The following is a 13,621-nucleotide window of genomic DNA, read 5'->3' as shown; positions in this document are numbered from 1 at the left end:
CCTTTCCATGGAATTTATTCAATGTTATCACTCAATCAGTGTACACATTATTGGTTAGAAATTCACGTAATTTCTGCTGTGAACAACAGACCACCTTTCATTTAAAACTGGCAGGTCCCAAATGTCCCCTTTTTAAAGTGGTCACAATGGTGACAGCAGTCATCTGGGGCTTTGTTAATGGACAGCATGGCAGGTCTATTTGTTGGCATCCTCCCTGACACCCTGAGCCATTTAATTCTGTCTAACAGATTCAGGCCATGCTCCAGATCTCACAAAAGAGGCAAGAGAGAGTATTGATCCTCCTGTTATTGTTGGTGATTTACCATCCCGTTCCTTTAACAAATTTAAACACACACACACATACAAACACTCATCACTGGGGTCACAGCTGCTAGATGGAAGAGTAATGAGTGATTATTTTCTTATCTCTGCTGAGCTCTGTAAGTAACTTCTCCTGTGGATTCATGACAGTTCTGCAGACTTAAACCAAATAAATAATATCTTTTCAACCTGGGGTCAGTGGGCTCCTAAACATGGTAATAAAAATCTGCTTAAAATAAAAACTCATACATGTTGAAAGCATGCTGAGAACTGAAATTGGCGAGCTACAGATCACATTTGTTGACCTATCTACAGTCTAAAACAAATTTGAAATGTGCCATTTTAGAGTAGACTAACAAAATGTTACTAAAAGGATAAATAATGTACAAGTGCACATTTAGGTGGGTTTTTTAAAAATCATGACATGAAACTAGTTCCTCCCCCAAAGCCCAGATGTTCATCTTAGAGATTGTTCCACTTAAACTTTGCAGCATTAGGACATTCTGCTGACTTTAAGCATGTTGCTATTATATAAACTGCTTTTGAAATTTTTTTTTCCTTTCCCAAGTTTCTTTTTTACATTGCTGTATATACTACAGTATTTTTTTCTTTTCTGATATGGGCACTAGTTCTATCAAATTAGGACTCCGCTTTTTATGACTTCATTTATCTCCTTAGATGTCCTATCTCCAAATATATGAATATCGGGAGATAGGACTACAACATGAATTTTAGGGGGACACAATTCAGTCAATAGCAATCATATTATTTTTTTAATTTAGTCCTCAAATAATTTTTTGCCTATGTAAGAGATATCAAATTTTCTCTTGAGGTGTATGACACCTAGTATTTAGGTAAATGCCAATTCTTAGTAAATAGAAAAATATATCTCAGACTCCTAAGGCAATTCCAAAGAAGTTCTGAACATGTGTTGAAAAATTCAGCATTTGCCAGAGTAAATGCCAGATGACTACATCTGGAAAGAATAACACATAAAAATTAATAATTTCTATTTCTTCATAAAAAAAATCCATTCTCTATGAGTGCTTCATTATTCTACAGGAAAAAAGTTGTTGCAATGGCTGAATAAGCTCCAAACAGCTTCAAACATTCCTTCTGTTAATAACAACTCTCAACTCTGAACAAAATACCACAAGCAACATCTTGAGGGCTTTGGAGAGGAAATAAGGCAGACAGATTCTGCGAAGAGGCTGTCATTAGGAAAAAGGGAATAGCACTATATATTTTCTGTTGCTATGGACTTGGCTCGGTGAAGAGTGGCTAACATTCTAAAGCTCTGACCATCTTTATGTGGAATGATGGAATCGAGAAACCCAAGGGAGTGATGCCAGCAACCAGGGATGATGGGAGAGTAGGATGGGGTCATGGGGAAGAGAGATCCAGCAAAGGGGAATCCCTAAATTGTGTCTAGAAACTGTGCCTGTCTTTGACTAATCCCTAAACTATGCATGAATAGGAAAGCTTCTAGCAGACCATTCAAATATAAAAGAATTGAACTTTGATTTGAGATACCACCTACTCCAGAGGAGTCAGAGTTTGCAGTTTGAATCTACCAAGTTAATTGCCTTCAAAACCAAAACCATAAATACTCTTCTGAAGACTATAGGAGAATCTAGAGCTACCTAGAATTAAAATTAGAATGTTTAAATGGCAATCCAAATTATGTCACATACAGAAAACCAAGAAAATTTGAAAACCAAGAAAATTGGAGTCATTGTCAAGGGAAAAGATAGTCAACAGAGCCCAACCCTGAGATAAAAAGAAGTTGGAATTCTCAGACAATGACTTTAAAGGAGATGATATAAATGTATATTTAATGATATGAAATAAAATATGCCTTAGTAAATAAGACAATAGGAAATATTAGCAGAGCAATAGAATGTATAAAAAACAACGAAATGGAAATTTTAGAAGCCAAAAATACAATATTAGAAATTCAAATGTCACTAGTTGCATTTAATAAAAGAATGGAGATGACAGAGAAAAAATTCAGTGAACTTGAAGAGAGGGCAACAGAAATCATCCAATTTGAAAAATTAAATAAATAAAATAGATTAAAAATAAAAATTAACAGATACAAGGACACCTGCAATAGATCAAACTATCTAACATATGTGTAATTATAGTCCAGTAAAAAATGGAGGGTGAGGGAGACAGAAACAAATCCAAAGAAATATTGGCTGAAAGTTTACAAATTTGATGAAAGAAATTCAAGAGTTTCAAGAATTAGATCCAAGAAGCTCAGCAAATCCCCAGCAGAAAAAAATAGAAAAACTTCCCAATCCAAACCCTGGCAGGTTTATTATACTGGTGGGAAACAAAAGATAAGGAAAAAATTCTTGAGGGAAGGAAAACATACATGCATATATACATATAAGAAATAATGGATAACATACCAGAGAATTTGCATCAGAAACTAGAGGACAAAGGTAGTGAACAATATTACTTACCAAAGCAAAAAGAAACAAAGGAAAAATAATCAATCTGGAATTCTCTATCTAGCAAAAATTCTATCAAGAATAAAAGAGAGGGGCACCTGTGTAGCTCAGTCCTTAAGCATCTGCCTTCATAGGTCATGATCCCAGGGTTCTGGGATTGAGCCCCACATCAGGCTCCCTGCTCAGCAGGAAGCCTGTTTCCCCCACTCCCATTCCCCCTGCCTCTCTCACTGTGTCTCTCTCTGTCAAATAAATAAAATCTTAAAAAAAAAAGAATAAAAGACAAACACATTTTACATAAAGGAAAATGAAGAGTATGAGTCACTTGTAGATCTACACTAAAAGAAAATGTGAAGTTCTTCAGACTGATAGCCTATGAAACTGAAGAGAAATTCAGCTTTCAGGGACAAATGAGGAGCATAAGAAATGGTAAATATCTTAGTAAATGACAGGCTATTTCTTGATCTTAATTTCTTTAAAATGAATGTGGCTACGCAAATTTATAAAAAACATCAGAAGAGTAGGGAGAAAATGGTCTAAATTACAAGGCTTCCACGTTTCATATTAAGTTATATTAATTCTGATTAGAGAAAATATTTTGGGTGAAAGTAGATTTTTTCTAATTTAAATAGTTTTCATGCATCTACCAACATGATTTTAGAAATTGTCACCCACACCAAATACATTTGGGTTTTACTCCATTTCTAAATTTATTTGCTGCATCAGCAGAAATACTAAAATTGTAGTAAAATAAGAGTTATTTTCCTACCAGTAGGGCCAGGATGACACATTTACAAATAATTTAATAATTTACAAATAATTTAACAAGAATAATGATAAAAATCACTCTTTCTAAAAATCCTTATGGAATGCCATAATGGAAAACATATATATATTTGAACTCCTCTGTCACACACACACGTACACACATGTTAATAATAGCTAGACTAAAAGCATATGAAAAGGATTGGAAATATTTTAGCTGTCAAATAAAAACATGCCTTGTTTTAAAACAAGACTAAACACTAAAAATGAAATAAATTATGAAAAAATGCAGAAAAAGTATTTATATAAGAATGGTCTTGTATCAAGAAATATTATAAAATACATAAAAGACAACTCAGAAGCTAAGAAAATAATTTAAAACTATTCCTAAAAGTCAGTAAAAGAAAAACAGTTAAAAGAAAAAGATATGAATAGATACAAAAGAGATAACCAAAATGGTCAATAAACAGGTGAATATATATTATCTACTAATAATCAGTGAGATTCCTGTTAGACAACAGTGAGATAACATCTTACCCCATCACATTAACAGAAATTAAAATACTTATCAATACCACATTTTAGTAAGGATGAAGAGTAATGGAACTCCTTTATTGCTATGATAGGTAAATTGGTAAATGTACCACTTTAGACAGCAATTTTGCAATATCAGATAAATTAGATACACATATGCTACTCAGCAATTTCACTTATAGATATACTTCCAGAAAAATTATGGGATGAAGGCATATGCATAAGAATTATTATTGTAGTACTATTGATAATAGAAAAACATCACTGAAGGGAATGACTCTATTATATTAACGTCATTTAAAAAGAACATTACATGGCAGTGAAAAATGAAAATTAAGACAGGTAAACTTCTACAGCTCAATATAGATATATCTTACAAGCATAATGTTAAGTAAAAACACAAGCTGTATTTATATCGAATTTTAAAACATAAAGCAAGACTATATATTGTATGTGTGTGCATATAGCTATAGTAAAATCATTAAGAAATTCATAAAATTGTAATCATGAACACTAAATTCAGTACAGTGATTTTTCTTGGAAGTTATGATAAGGGAGAGGTATATACCACAGCAGAGAGGATAGTCAGAAAACTATTAAGCTGGAGCTCACAAGAAATGGTCACTTGAACTAGAAAATTATGGAACTGAGATATGAATTCTTTTTTTTTTAACTTGCCATTTGAGCCTCTCATTTTTAATGAATAGATGTTTCTTTTTTCATTATGTGAGAATCCTCACACTGAGCCCAAGCTTCCCTCATCATCAGAAAGAAGCACTTATCTCCTCATGTTGTCACATGACTATACAACACAGAGCTATCATCAGCATGTATAATTAACAGACTGCACAGCTATTTATACAATATTCACACAAAGCAGCAATGTAAAAACATATTAGTATAATAGATTTGGTGAAAGCTTAACTTGTGCTAAATATTTGAGTCACAGTTTTGGCAATAAAACTTTTCTGCATGTCCTTCCTTCTCTAATATGTAGTGCTGAGAAATGAAGCTTCATTAATATTTTCTGTAAACACAGTATCTGGCCACATTTCAGATCCTTTCAACATTTCATATTAAATAGCACACTTTACATCTGAAAAATTGCTTGTCTTGATATAATTCCCTAAAAATTCTCTGCACATATTTCAATGTGATGACTGTCATCCAGGTATCTCTTTATGTTTCAGTCATGTGGACACATTAAATACATATATATATTTAGTAAACTTCTTTTTTTTTTCAAACAAGGTACTCAAAATTCTTCAGACAGTGGTTCATAACTTTTCTTTCTTAGAATTGTGGTACTTGAGAGCAAGTGCTTCTGAATTTGCTATGGATAATCTGAAAAGGCCAAGAGGGGAAAAAGTTTTTTTAGTCTCATCATTTTCTCTTCATAAAGAAAAGTTCTGATATGTGATTATTGGAATTTCTCATATGCCCTTGACTAATTTCATCTTCTAATGGGGGAAAAAAAAATGAAGGCCACTTTTCTGCACATGCAGTTTGAGCACCAAACCAAATTTTAAGCATAAGAGCTTTTTCAGATCATGGCATCCTGTGGGTCAAGATTGAAGCCAATAGGTAATTACCCTAAAGGAAGATTCACTCCTAGGGGGAAAAAATTTCCTTTGAAACTCAGCCTTAAAAGAAAAATTATAAAGCTCACAGGAGAGACAAATATTATAAAAAACACCCTACAGCAATAATTTGAAGAACTTATATCAAAAAAACATAGTAAATAGTACATATATTTTAATCCCTAATTAGTGAAGACATTTGAGATTACACAAGTAGATGTATAAACCAAGGTAAGTGGTGAACCGATGTGAAGGCCAGTGAGAAAGAGCCATAAAATCTCAGTAGATTATATATAGTATAATAGCACATATGAAGAGAAAATTTGTCCTTGGAACAAAGCACTGAGAAAATCTTTCAAAATGCATCACAAAGATACAAAAGAAACCTTAAAAATGAAGGAAAACTTAAAAGACAGTGAAGATAGGCAAGTTTAAAATCCTTCTACTGGCAGTCCTAGAAGAAATGAATTAAAAAGTGGTATTGAAGTGAAAGGATATCTATTATTTTTTTTGAGATAAATAAAAACATGTATTCTCAAATTGAATTGTCTTATCATATACCAAACGAGATTGAGCAAGTAAAAAAAAAAAAAAAAAAAAGGAAGGAAGAAAGGACAGCTAGCCAAAAGGAAGAAAGAGCCTAGATATATTAAAACTATAGGATTTTAAGAAAAATCTTAAAACTTAACAAAGAAATAGACAATGTAAACTAATTAAAATCTAATTGTGCCAGCTATATGTTTATAATGTCTTTGCTCCAAATTTATACTGTATTACCTGCTATGCAGAAACAGATTTGAATATTTTCTTTTGCTAGCTGACATCATGCTAAACTGCCAGTAAAGGACATTGGAGAGCCATGGCAGAAAATAGACGTTTTGCTTCTTTGGTTCAATGTGCTTTCCTGTTAGATTCCTACAGTCTATGTCTAGCTTCTGCAACATAGATGGCTTTTTCAGAACCCGGCTCCTGCAATAGCTGCAGCTTCCCCAAATCCCAGCTTCTGCAACACAGTGCAGGGAGCTTTTCCAGTGCTGCACTCCTGCTCTACAGATGGCCTCATCAACACACACCTTCTGCAGTGCTCAGTTGCCAAAGGCACCCAGCACCCAGCAGCTTCCCTTGACAACTCTCTTGGATGGTGTAAAATTAAAGAATGATTCACAAAACCATCCTCACTTCTGAAACGAATTGCAAGTGTGGGGATCTCCAAGACCACATTTAGGTTTGGTAATTCACGAAAAGTATTTGTAGACTCACTGAGACCTGTTATATTCACCTTTATAGTTTATTGCAATAAAAGGATATAGATTAAAATCAGTCAAGAGAAGAGATGCAAGGGGCAGAGTCCAGGAGAGTTCCAAATACAGAGCTTTCAGTTTTCCTTTTCCAGTCAAGTCATGGTCAGTGTTAACTCCTCCCAACATTGAACGTGTGACAATATGCCATGAATATCACCAACCAGGGAAATTCACCCAGCCTGTGGTGTGGAGATTGTCTTGGGTCACCTAAACATAGTTACATAGTTGGCCACCTGTATGGTTAACCTTGGTTTCTATCCCCTCTTGGGATGGAGCTGATATGACATGGTCCAAAGCCCCTACCACGAATCACAATGTTAGACTACCCATTGTGTTAAACAAAGATACTACTGGAGTACCTGAATGGTTCAGTCCTTAAGCATCTGCTTTTAGCTTAGGTCATGATCCCAGAATCCTAGGATTTAACCCCATATCTGGCTCCCTGCTCAGCAGGAAGCCTGCTTCTCCCTCTCTCACTCCCCCTGCTTGTGTTCCCTCTCTCACTGTCTCTCTTTCTCTGTCAAATAAATAAATAAAATCTTTTTTAAAAATAAAGATACTCTTCTCAGGCTGAATATTCTAAGGTCTTAGAGAGAATATATTCCCAAAAGTCCAGAACAAAGGCCAGACTTCTCTTTGGTAAGATTTGGTCTTTACTACACAGAATAACTTCAGCAGAGTGCCTCTAATGACATGACTTCCCACAAATAGCTTTCCTTGATACCCTAGAAAGCAAATTTCCAGAAATTTCAATTCATTGTGGCACCATCAGAACTGTGGTTCAGTGAGTCATGAATGTATACATTCAGTGAGTCTGAATCTCAATCAGACATTACAAATAATTTCTTATATTTTTATTCCTATATTGTTTATATTATGCTTGCCTTTCCACTATCAAATTCCTTATATTCCAATCCCCTGTCACAATTGATGATTCTTTATATTAAACTTTCCCTATTCAAATTTCTGTGTTGGTTCTGGCCCTGAAGTTTTATGATTATACTGATTAAGTGTAAACTTTATTCCTGTCATTGGAGTCTCCAGAAGACAGTGGAAAATATCTTCATAATGCTAATTAAAATTAGCCACCAACATCAAATTCTATGCCAAACAAAATTATGTTTTGAGAATATATAAAAACATTTCTGACATTCAAAACCAGGAGATTTTATTGAAGAGACTATCATTAAAAGAACTAAAGGACTTATATCTATAAAGAGGAAGATAAACCTGGAAGTGAAGGATGATGCAAGTTATAATAATAAACAGAAAAATGATTTTACACTACCGGTATTTATAAATTAAATTTTCACCTCTATTCTCTGTCGTCTCCTTTCCACCCCTCTCTTATTCTGAGTGTATGTATGTGTCTGTGTGTGTTTAAAACCAAACTGGAACTAAAATTATAAACAATCTCATTCTAAAGTTTTTGTGGAAATATAAAGAATAAGGAATAGTCAAAACAATTTCAAAACATGAGAACAAAGGCACCTGGGTGTCTCAGTGGGTTAAACCTCTGCCTTCAGCTCAGGTCATGATCTCAGGGTCCTGGGACCAGCCCCAGCATCAGGCTCTCTGCTCAGCAGGGATCCTGCTTCTGCCTCTCTCTCTGCCTGCCTCTCTGTCTACTTGTGATCTCTCTCTCTCTCTCTCTCTGTCAACTAAATAAATAAAATCTTTTAAAAAAAGAACAATGTTGAATGACTGACAACTGATTTCAAAATTTATTATAAAGTTACAGAAATAAAAGTACTGTGGTATTGGGAAAAAAATTAAATAATAAGTGGAACAGAGAGTTCATACATATACATTTTTGGGCAAATGATTTTTGACAAAAGTGAAAAGTCATATCAGTACATAAAAAATCATGTTCTACATATATAGTGATGGAATATTTATGTAGCAATATTTTTTTAATATTAAGTTAATTTTTATTAACTTCAAGTTATACTTCATACCATATCCAAAAATTAACTCAAAAAGGGCAATAGACCTAAATATAAAACTCAAAACTACAAAACTTCTAGAAGAAAGCAGGACAAAATCATCCTGATGTGGAATTAGACAAAGATTTCACTACAATACCAAAATCATGATACTTAAAAAACAAACTGACAATTGAACTCAATTGAAATACAAAATTTCTGCTCTTCAAAGGTACTCTTCAGAGAATGAAGATAAGCCACAGAAGAAGATAAAATATTGCTAGCATATATAAAACAAGGGACTTGTATCCAGAATATAAAGAACTCTCAAGAAACAAACAATAGAAAACAACCAAATCAAAAAATGGCAAAAGATTTGAATAAACACTTCATCAAAGAAGGTATATAAATTGCAAATACACACATGAGAAATTGGAACTTTTGCTTCTGGGAAATGGAATAGATGGACTTTTCCCTTTTTCTCCTGCTAAGTATAACTGGAAATACTAGACATTATTTATAAAAGAAACTTAAGGAGACTCTGAGAGGTAAAGAGAAGAGAGAAGACCAGCAGCACACTCAGGACCTGAGGAACAATAATGTGACGAATTTCTGGATTTACTTTATAACTCCCATGTCCCAGTCTTGAGAAGCCAGCAACCTGGAAATACCTACAGGCACAAAAATAAAAGCTGTTTTGAAAGCCTGTTCTCTCTAGCTAGAGGACAGGAAAGGGACAACCTAGCAAGAAAATTTCAAGATAATCGTCTCTCCACTTTAACCAAACACTAGTGAAAAAGCTGTGGCCCCATGTGTACCTTCACCAGGAAAGGCTGAGTTGGGAGGCTAAACCTTCATGTTCAAGAGGCAGTAACGAGGCACCCAACATCCTTGCCAGATTGATAGAAGAGAAGGCTATGGAGGAAGGCAGGATTTCATCCTTTCAGCCAGTAGTAAGGCAGGTCCTCCTCCCTCCAGTGTCAGTGGGACCATATAGGGAGTCTGGAATTCTACCACCATTCAGTGACAATGAGGTCAAACTGACCACACCAGTCAGTAGAAATCACAAAAGAAGCTAGAATTCCCACTCCTCCCCTCTCTCAGATGTTAATGGAAGCTGAGTGGGGAATCTGCACTTCTATCTCCATCGGGCATTAATGCAATAGTATCTCCACTAAAAAAAGAAGAGACAAACTCAAAAAACAACATACATAAATGAAAATGGAAATGTAAAAAAAATTCGGGGTATTCAGAGTAAAGCAACAAAGAGAAAACAGAAATGAGAAATTTAAAAAAAAAAAAAAAACAACAACAGGAAAAAAAAGCAGACTTAAGCCCTAATGTATCAATAATTACCAATATACTTATCACTCATCTAGGCTTACAAATTAAAAGACAGATGGGAAAAGAGTAACATGGCCCAACTGTATGTTGTCTATAAGACACTCACTTGAAATACAACAATATAGGTAGGTTTATAAATAAAGAATGTAAGAAGGTATTTCACACAAACATTAATCAAAGGAAAGCAGGAATGGCCATATTGATACCAGAGAAAGTCGATGTAAGAGTAAAGATAATCACCAGATACAGAGAGAGACAGAATATATGATAAAAGTGTCAATCCACTGAGAAGACATAGCAATCTTAAATGTTTATTCACCAAAAATAGAGCTGCAAAATATATGAAGTAAAAACTGACAGAACTGAAAGGAGAAATATAAAAATTCAGAATTACTGTTAGATATTTCAACACACTTTACTCAAGAATAGAAATTAAAAAATAACCAGCAAGGAGTAGAACACCTCAAAAACACTATCAAACAAAAGGATCTAATCGACATTGATAGAAAGAACACTACTCAACAACAGTGAAATACACATTCCTTACAAATCCCCATGGAATATATACCAGGATCATATGCTGGATCATAAAACAACCTCAAGAAAGTATGTTTTCCAACTACAATGGAATCAAACTAGAAATCAATAGCATAAAGAAAACAGGAAATGAACACTTGGAAACAAAACAACATACTCTCAATAATCCATGGTTCAAAGAAGAAATCTTAAGGGAAATAAAAAATATTTTGAAAAATTTAAATAAAAATACCGCTTATCACAATGTATAGGACACACTAAAGCAGTACTGAGAGGGAAATGTAATGGCACTAACTGGACACATTAGACAAGAAGGAGGGGCTCAAATCAATAATCTTAACTCCCACCTCAAGACCATAGAAAAAGAAGAGCAAAATTGAAAACAAGGAAAAGGAAGGAATAATAAAGATAAAAACAAAAAGTAAAATTTATGTAAAAGAAAAATACCAGAGCAAATCAATCAAATAAATAACTGGTTCTTCAAAACAGATCAATAAATTGACAAGCCTCTACTAAGGCTGACCAATAATAATAATAATAATAATAATAATAAATAAATAATAATACAAAAGTTACTAATTTCAGGACTAGAACAGAGAGTACTCCTATAGAGCCTTCAGACCTCAAAAGGGCAATAAAGAAATACTACAAACAAATCTATATAAATCTACACATCAATTGACAACTTAGACAAATGCATCAATTACTCAAAAAAAACTAACTTCCACAATTCACCCAATTTGAAAGACATAACTTAAACAGCTCTCCTAAGACATTTTAATTTTTGATTTAAACATTCTGCCAAAATGGGCACTGGGTGGCTCAGTTGGTTGGGGTGTTGACTCTTAGCTCTAGGGGTAATCTCAGGACTGTGATCTCACGGTTCTGGGGTTGAGTGCTGCCTCTGGCTCTACGCTGAGCTGTGGAGCCGGCTTGGTTCTCTCCCTCCCTCTCCCTTTGCCCCTCCCCAAGCTCTTGTGCACACACACTCTCTCTCTCTCTCTCACAAAATAAAAAAATAAGTAAATACTCCAGCAAAAGAAACACTCAGACCAGATGTTTTTACAGGTAAATTCTATTATACTTGTCAAGAAGAATTAGTCTGAATTATACACAATATCTTTTTGGGGGGATGGAGGGAAGAGGTAACACTTCCCAATTTATTTTATGAAGCTAGTGTTATCTTGATACCAAAATCAGACAAAGAGAAATCCAAGAAAGAAAAAAGAAAACTACAGACTAACATTTCTTGAGAGTATAGATGAAAAAAAAAAACCTTAACAAAATACTCAATAGAATTCGGATACCATGCCAAAAAGAAATTGTATACCATGATTAGGTGGGGTTTATTCCAAGGCTGCAAAGCTGGTTCAGTATTCAAATTCACACAATGCAATCCACTATATTCACAAACTAAAGAAGAATAAACCCACACAATTATATCAGTCAGTGCAGAAAACGCATTTGAGGGCATCTGCATGGCTCAATCGACTAAGATTCTAACTCTTGATTTTGTATCAGTTCATGACTCAGGATCATGAGACTGAGCACTGGGGAGGGAGCCTGCTTAATATTTTAAGATTCTCTTTCTCCCTCTGTGCCTTCCCCCAAAACCCAAAAATAAATCCATCCTTTTCTCTCGCTCAAAAAAAAAATTTTTTTTCAAAAAATTTAACATTCATGATAAGAATTCTCAGAAAAATAAGAATAGAGAGAACTTCCTCAACTTGGTAAAGAGCATCTAAGAACAACCTATAGCTGACATAATACTCAAGGAAGAAAGAGTGAATGCTTTCTCCCTAAGAATGGAAATAAGATACAGATGACTGAGCTTACTCTCTTACCCAGCATATTACTGGAGGTTGTAGCCAGTTTAGCAAGGCATGAAAATGAAATAAAATGCATACAAATAAGAAAGGAAGAACAAAAACTGTTACTTGCAGTGCCATTATTTTCTATATAGAAAATCTCAAGAAATCTACAAATAAAACAAAAAACTTCTAGAACTAAGCACATGCAGCAGGATCACAGGCTACAAAATAAATATACACAGATTTATGATATCTACATATACTAACAATGAACACATGGACACGAATTAAAAATACAGGGGCACCTGGGTGGCTCAGTGGGTTAAAGCCTCTGCCTTCAGCTCGGGTCATGATCCCAGGGTCCTGGGAACAAGCCCAACATCAGGATGTCTGCTCAGCTGGGAGCCTGCTTCCCCTTCTCTCTCTGCCTACTTGTGATCTCTCTCTCTCTGTCAAATAAATAAATAAAATCTTTAAAAAAAAATACAAACAACTTGTAAACACTCAAAAATGAAATATTTAGGTTTAATATTTGAAATTTCTTTTGAAATTTTTTCAAAAAAACTCATAAGCCTAAATGCCGAAATGTTTCTGAAAGAAATCAAAGAAGATTTAAATAAATGGAGTGATGTAATGTATTCAGGGAACAAAAGACTCAACTTAATAAGTAAGATATCAATTCTCCCTAAACTGGTATATACATTTAACTCAATTTCAGACATGGTCTTAGTAAAATTTTGTTCTAAAACCAAATGGAAATGCAAAAAATATACAGAAGAACCAAAATAAATTTAAAAAATAATAAATTGGTTGGAATCAGTGTATCTGATTTTAAGATTTACTATATAGCTATAGTAATCAAGACTGTGGTAATGGCAGAGATACAGACAAATAGACCAATGGAACAGAATATATAGAAAACCCAAAAATAAATCCACATAAATATGCCCAGTGGATTTCTGACATAGGTGCAAAAATAATTCAGTGGAGCAAACAGTATTTTTAGAAAATGGTGCGAGAGCAGTTGAACAGCCATAAGTTTAA

This window comes from Mustela nigripes, chromosome 2 (assembly GCF_022355385.1).
Source record: "Mustela nigripes isolate SB6536 chromosome 2, MUSNIG.SB6536, whole genome shotgun sequence".
NCBI classification, from domain to species: Eukaryota; Metazoa; Chordata; class Mammalia; order Carnivora; family Mustelidae; genus Mustela; species Mustela nigripes.
Note: the sequence above shows the minus strand (reverse complement) of the source record.